The sequence below is a fragment of the Dendrobates tinctorius genome, unplaced genomic scaffold (genome assembly GCF_039654945.1).
Source record: "Dendrobates tinctorius isolate UK_male_01 unplaced genomic scaffold, ASM3965494v1 ptg000171l, whole genome shotgun sequence".
Taxonomy (NCBI): domain Eukaryota; kingdom Metazoa; phylum Chordata; class Amphibia; order Anura; family Dendrobatidae; genus Dendrobates; species Dendrobates tinctorius.
Window position 1 is genome coordinate 3,249,418 of NW_027361838.1, and position 7,776 is coordinate 3,257,193.

Below are 7,776 nucleotides of genomic sequence, written 5' to 3' on the forward strand. Positions count from 1 at the left end.
TCTCTGGCCTTATATAATAAATAACACTAAGTGTAACTAGCTTCACCCAGCCCATCCAGTGGCCGGCCTTCAAGGTAGGATGAAACAGATAACATGGCATCATCAGACAATGGGTCATAAACCCTAACAATATAAAAGCCACATGGGTTTAGATAAAATCAACACAGACAGAGGTTAAATAAACCTTAATGTTTTACTATGACAAACAGCAAACATAGATTCTCAAGATTGTCACTGTAACCATTATCTTGTCTGTAACTGTTTGACTAGAAATGCAGCTCTGTCCTGGCCTGAATGCATATTTCAATATATGGACTCAAAATAGCCATTTTTATATTCGCACTACAGAAAGAAAGAAAGAGAAAGAACAGAGTGAGAAAGAAAGAACAGAGAGATAAAGAAAGAACAGAGAGAGAGAAAGAACAGAGAGAAAGAAAGAGGGGAAAGAAAGAAAGAACAGAGAGAGAAAGAAACAGAGAGAGAAAGAAAGATTCTATAAAGATACTCTAGCAGCCCGGCTCCCATTTTAGTGCCCACCTGAGCCTCCCGATGCAGGACATATCATGATCTGCTCACATGGCTGGCATCCCTGATTCCAAGTCGATCCCGCTGTCCATGCTGTCGAAGGAGGACACGGTGATGCTCTGAAGCATTACCTGAAGTGCCTCTATGGTTCCGTCACAATCTCCTCCCGAAATTACCTAATTTCCGGTCAGCTTCCAGAGCGTAACTTCTGGTGGAACGTCACGTGTGAGTTTTAAAGTGCTCCTCGGGGCTCCGCCATGTCCACGGGAAAAGTAAGCTCCCGGCTGGGACAGCGGAGCAGACTCTCAAAATCAGGACTGTCCCGCTGGATCCGGGATGGTTGGGAGGTATGAATGCTGCCCACCATACACCTTGTACATGCACGGCTCCACACACCTCATACACACACGGTTCCGCTTTGTATGCCTCTTACACATGCGGCTCTGCTCCATACACCTTGTACACACGCAGCCACGCTACGTACACCTCGTACACACATGGCTCCACTCCGTAAACCTTGTACACATGCGGCTCTGCTCCATACACCTCGTACTCATGCGGCTCCGCTCCGTACACACACAGCTCAGCTCCGTACACTTCATACACACAGGGTTCTGCTTCGTAACCCCGTACACATGTGGCTCCGCTCCGTACACCCCGTACACACTCGGCTCCATTCCATACACCACGTACACACGCCGCTCTGTTCCGTACACCTCGTACATACACGGCTCCGCTCCGTACACCTAGCTCACACGTGGCTCCACTCCGTACACCAAGTACACACACAGCTCCGCTCCATACACCAAGTACACACTCGGCTCTGCTCCGTACACCTTGAACACACACGGCTCTGCTCCGTACACCTTGCACTCACACGTCTCTGTTCTGTACACCTCGTACACACATGGCTCTGCTCTGTACACCCTGTACAAACACGGCTCTGCTCCGCTACATACACACATGGCTCCGCTCCGCACACCCCGAACACACGGCTCCACTCCGTACAGCCCGTACACACACGGCTCTGCTTCGCTCCGTACACCTCGTACACACACGGCTCCACTCCGCACACCCTGTACACATGCCACTCCGCTCTGTACACCTCGTACACACATGTTTCTGCTCCGTAGACCTTGTACACACATGGCTCTGCAACATCCACCCTGTAAACCCCTCCTGACCCCACACATAAACTTCCCTGTTATGATGGGTCACTGAGGAGGAAAAAAGCAAGACACGCTAAGTCTCAGAAAACTAGAGAGGTTGGTAACTATGCAGACTGCAGAGCCCTGATCTTAACACACAACTAGAAGCAGTCGTGGAGCGTGCCTACGAAGTCAATGATGGGAGTGATGGGGAGAGACAATGATGGGGTGATGGAGCAGGCAATGATGGGAGTGATGGGGAGAAGGCAGTGATAGGGTGAAGGAGAAGGCAATGATGGGGAGAAGGCAAGGGTGGGGGTGATGGGGAGAAGGCAATGATGGGGGTGATGGAGAGGGCAATGATGGGGTGGTGGGGGAAAAATAAATGATGATGGGGTGTTGGGAGAGAATGCAATGACGGTGGTGGTGGAAAGGGCAATAAATGGGGGTGGTGGAGGAGGAGGAAATGATGGAGGTGGTGGAATGGGCAATGATGGGAGTGGTGGGGGAGAAAGCAAAGATAGTGGTGGGGGAGAAGAAAATGATGGAGGTGGTGAAGAGGGCAATGATGGGGTGGGGGAGAGGACAATAATGGGATATGAGGGGAGGAGGACAATGAGGGGTGTGGGGGATTGGGATGGGAGGAAAGGGGGACTTATAATGGCCTTAGGAACAGGGGGAGGTGGAGGAAGACATTATTGTTTATTATGTCTAACACAGTCCCTTAGTATATAGTGTACTCACTATGTCTAACACAGTCCCTTAGTATATAGTGTACTCACTAATTCTGTATAACACCATCCTTAGTTACATAGTTTCCTCTTTCATTATGTATAACACCATCCCTTATTACGTACCATCCTCTCTAGTTATATATGATGCCGTCTCTTATTATATAGCTTCCTCTGCTGTTATGTATAGTGCTGTCTCTTACATAGTGTATTCTTGTTAATTTTGTTATTTACAGTGCCCTCTTTTATTACATAGTCCCCTCTCTTTTTAGATATAAAATGACTGCTGATCGAGGAGCCGGTGACCAAACTACCAGTCCATCAGCTCCTCCATTAGAAAGGAAGCTTTCCCATGCTCCATCAGCCATCATTGCATTATACAGCTAACAAGACAGGACGGTATGTAATAAAAAACAGGGCTCTACATAATCCAATATGTAAGGTCTGTCACATTATTAAAAATTATTATTAAAAAAGCCATTAGGTCTTCATCCAGCATCATCAAGCTAATACATACATATACTGTATATATAGAGAACTGCAAGAAGATGAAAGTCTAGAAATAATAACAGCAGAGTTAGTAGCAGACTAAAAATTAGATCTTTGAGTGTAGTGTGGGCTCTTTGGATGCTTCCGGATTATCAACGACCAAAGGAGCGGCAAATTTTTCGACCGCCCCGGGCGCCACAAACCGTTGCTATGCCAGTGGGGAATCCCAATCACTAGAAAAGATCAAAATATCATCCAGATAGATGATCAAAAACTTATCTACAAAGTCTCGAAAAATATCATTCATAAAGGACTGGAAGACAGAAGGGGCATTGGAGAGCCCAAAAGGCATCACCAGGTACTCAAAATGTCCCTCCGGAGTATTAAACGCCGTCTTCCATTCATCCCCGTGCTTGATGCGAATAAGATTATACGCCCCCCTGAGGTCAAGCTTAGTAAACCAGCAGGCACTCTTAACTCTTTAAAATAAATCAGACATCAGAGGTAACGGGTACTGATATTTAACCTTCATCTTGTTAAGGGAACGATAATCAATACACGGTCTTAATAAACCATCTTTCTTGGCAACAAAAAAAAATCCAGCACCCAAAGGCGACGAGGATGGTCTAATATGACCCTTCTCCAACGACTCCTTAATATAGGATCGCATAGCATCATGTTCGGGTACAGATAAGTTGAAAAGCCAACCCTTGGGAAATTTACACCCAGGCATCAACTCAATTGCACAGTCATAACTTCTATGAGGAGGCAAAGATGCAGACTTACTCTCACTAAATACATCAGAGAAATCAGCCAGATAATCAGGAATATCATGAGACTGAGGAGAGATGGAGAAAACAGGAGCGTCCCTAAGAACACACTGACAACCCCAACTCACCACAGACACAGATTTCCAATCCAAAACTGGGTTATGAGTTTGCAACCAGGGGAAACCAAGAACAATAGTATCATGTAAATTACGCAGAACCAAAAATTTACAATTTTCTTGGTGGTCTGGGGCAACTCGCATTATCACCTGGGTCACATTCTCCGCCGAAGGAGTGGCATCAATACCCCTCATAGGAATAGGCGTCTGCAGAGGCGTCATGGACAAGCCACAACGTTTAGCTAGCAAAGTCCAAATCCATCAGATTCAGAGCTGCTCCTGAATCCACAAAAGCCTTTGTGGAAAATGTGGATAAGGAGCAGATCAAAGTAATTGCCAAAAGAAACTTAGGTTGTACACTGCCCACAGCAAATGTCTCGTTTAGGGCAGACAGAAATAGTATGATAGGCGTCTCCACAGAAAAAACACAGCTTATTCCGCCTTCTAAACTCCTGATGTTGCGCCCTAGACAACACCCCATCACATTGCATAGGTTCAGACATTTGTTCAGAAAGTGGCAGCGCCTCCCGTGTAGTCTTACGTTCACGTAAACGCCGATCAACTTGAATGGCTAATGACATAGAGCCATCCAGACCAGAGGGAACAGGAAATCCCACCATAACATCCTTTACGGTCTCTGATAAACCTTTCCGAAAGAGAGCTGCCAGTGTACTATCATTCCATGTAGTAAGGACCGCCCACTTTCGGAATCTTTGACAGTATAACTCTGCAGGATCCTGACCCTGGCTTAATGCCAACAGGGTTCTCTCAGCTTGATCAACGGCATTAGGTTCATCATACAACAACCCCAGAGCCAGAAAAAATGCATCCACATTAGTCAGAATAGGATTTTCAGGTGTCAGAGAAAACGCCCAATCCTGGGGATCACCGTGCAGCAAGGAGATGACAATTTTAACCTGCTGCACAGAGCTCCCCGATGAGTTAGGCTTCAAGGCAAGAAATAATTTACAATTATTCTTAAAATTCAGAAATTTAGACCGATCCCCAGAAAACACATCAGGAGTAGGGATCTTGGGTTCAGCAACATGTGACTGAATGAGGTAAGTAGAAATTCCCTGCACTTCAGCAGCAAGTTGCGCCACACGATCAGACAATTGCTTAATCTCCATTAGGAGAAAAAAAAATCCTCCTAGGGCCCAGAGAAAAAGAGGAAAAAATATTAAAAAAAAAAAAAAAATTCTGACACTTTTTTTTCTTTCCCTTTTTTTTAACTAAACAATTCCTTCCTGCTTTTGAGTACCCTAGAATCTGCGGTATGGCTGGTGATTCTGTTATGATGGGTCACCGAGGAGGAAAAAAGCAAAACACGCTAAGTCTCAGAAAACCAGAGAGGTTGGTAACTATGCAGACTGCAGAGCCCTGATCTTAACACACAACTAGAAGCAGTCGTGGAGCGTGCCTACGGTGGTCCTGGAAGCCTCGTCACAACCGGAGAGCTAAATAAGCCTAAAGTAAGAAAAGAGGAAAACTAACTCCCCAGAGCAGACCCCAAAGGAAAGATAGCCCCCCACATGTATTGACGGTGAAGCAAGATGAAAACACAAACAAAGGCAGAAAAATAGGCTGAGCAAACGATGGGGCCAAACTAACTTGAAAGGACAGGAAAGGAAAGATACTGTCTGCAATCTGCCAAAAAACCCTACCAAAAATAATGTCCAACGCTTCTGATAACAAAATTAACCCTGAAGTCACTAGACTTCTCCCACTATACCAGCACTCTGGAATATTCTGAGACAGAGCAAAAAGAGGCCAATCTAATAAAGGACAAAAAGGCAAATTGGCAAATACAGATAAATAAGAGTGGAAATTTAGCACAGCCCAGCCGGGCTGGCTGACCACACAAAAACTGAGTTGACCAACAAGAGCAAACTTAACTTGAGATGACTGGAGCAGAGCGACCTGAGAAACAGACTGAATCACCAGCAACAGGATAGGGCGTTGGCTGTCTTATATCCAGTCTGATACTCCGGAGATCCAATCACTATCCTCCTCGTCAGATGGCAGACCATTACCAATTAAACTAACCTCACTACCTCCTGTCACTACCAGAGGGAGAACGGAAGGAGAACTTCCAGCTGGTGGAGCAGAAAATGAGCTCATAACACTTCCCCTCATCCAGCACCATGACAACCAGCACAGCAAAGTCCTGCATACACTGAGGCCCCTGATCATGTGACTCCTGACTCCTCCCCTCCTGTGACCTCATCACAGGTCTCGTGCGCACAGAACAGCCATTTATGAGCAACCCAAGCAGATGCAGGAGAGGAGAATCTGCCACCCCCTATCTTCAGGGACTCACCGCTGCCTGAGGCAAAGTGCTCAACTTGCCTCATAGTAGGTGCGCCCCTGGTTATACATACTCTCGGCCAGAACCTGTCCAGTGGGCGTGGCCTTATTCTATACACTTCTATGGAGCGAGTCCACCCCCACCCCTCTAATTGGTGACGCCCACCAGATCTACATACTTCTAAAGAGCCTAATAACTGTAAGATAAAATATTGTTACGCTCCAGGAAGACATCCAGGCCTCTCTTGAACCCCTCGACTGAGTTCGCCATCACCACCTACTCAGGCAAGGAATTCCAGATACTCACTGCCCTAACAGTAAAGAATCCTCTTCTATGTTGGTGGAAAAACTTTCTATCCTCCAGATGCAGAGAATACCCTCTTGTGACCGTCACATTCCTTGGTATAAACAGATGCTCGGAGAGATATTTGTATTGTCCCTTTATATACTTATACCTGGCTATTAGATCGCCCCTCAGTAGTCTTTTTTCTAGACTAAATAATCCTAACTTTGCTAATCTCTCTGATGTTAGTTCATATAGGGAGGACTTATGTTGAAAGTCAAATTTCAAAAGGGGGGACAGTGAGGAGGTCATATTGTATAATTGGAATAATGTGGTCACCAAATGTCATAAATGGAGAAAGCATAGGGCTCCTAATTTATAATGTAATTATAGAATGTAAGTCCGCAAGGACAGGGTCCTCTCCCCTTTGTACCAGTCTGTCATTGTAAATTTGTTTACTGTTAACCATATCTATAATGTTATGATTGAGTCACCGTAGGAGGCAAAAATAGAAATGCTAGCTAAGTCCAGAAAACCAGAGAAGTTGGCAGCTATCGGATTGCAGACCCCTGAACCTATCAACACAACTAGCAGTAGCCGTGGGGGGCTCCTACGATGCCCAGCAGCATGTGAATGAGCAAGGTAGGCGGAAATTCCCCGCACTTCCGCAGCGAGCTGCGCCACACGATCAGACAATTGCTTTATCTCCATTGAGAGAAAAAAAGAAATTCCCCCTACGGCCTCAGAGATATAGAGGAAAAAATATACACACTTTTTTTTTTTTTTTTTTTACAATTCTTTCCTGCTATTGAGTACCCTAGAATCTGCGGTATGGCGGGTGATTCTGTTATGATTGAGTCACCGTAGGAGGCAAAAATAGTAATGCTAGCTAAGTCCAGAAAACCAGAGAAGTTGGCAGCTATCGGATTGCAGACCCCTGAACCTATCAACACAACTAGCAGTAGCCGTGGGGGGCTCCTACGATGCCCTAGGCCCCTCGATCACAGCCGGAGGACTACATAGCCTAAAGACAGAAAGGGAAATCTAAACTGCCCCAGAGCAGACCCCAAAGTAAAAGGCAGCCCCCCACATATAATGACGGTGAAGCAAGAAGAAAGAACAAAACACAGACAGAAAGATAGACTGAGCAAAGATGGGGCCCACGCTAGCTTAGATAGGAAAGGACAGGAAGGCTGCTGTCTGCAATCCGTAAAAAACCCTATGAAAATAAGAGCCAACAAACTGACAGTAAAAAAGGCCCTGAAGACGCTAGGCTTCAAAAAGCTATGTCAGTACTCAGGAATATTCTGAAGACAGAGCAACAGGCAAAAGGAGATTCAGCTAACCCCAGCAGGGAATGGCAGAATCCAGAAAAGCAAGGAAAACAAAACACTAATGCAAAAAGGC